We start from the raw sequence: 262 nt of genomic DNA, 5'->3' as shown, positions 1-262 counted from the left end.
GGGTCGCACAGCCCCGGACAGGCCGCCGGCCCCCCGCTCCGTCTGCCCACCCGGCCCTTCTCCCGGGCCGGTGCGGGGCGCTAGGCCCAGCCCGCCGCTGTCTGAGGGGAGAAAGCAGCCGCTCCGGTAGGGGCGAAGGTGCTGAGGTACCACAGAGGTGATGCTCGCCCCGCCCGCCTCCCGCCCTCGCCCCGCTCACCTTGCGGGCAGGGTCGGTGCCATTTCCAGGGGGAAGGTGACAGCGATGGCACTAGGCCGGCAG

Source organism: Chaetura pelagica, unplaced genomic scaffold (genome assembly GCF_000747805.2).
Source record: "Chaetura pelagica isolate M959 unplaced genomic scaffold, ChaPel_1.0 scaffold650, whole genome shotgun sequence".
Lineage (NCBI taxonomy): Eukaryota > Metazoa > Chordata > Aves > Apodiformes > Apodidae > Chaetura > Chaetura pelagica.
This window is presented reverse-complemented; position numbering follows the sequence as displayed.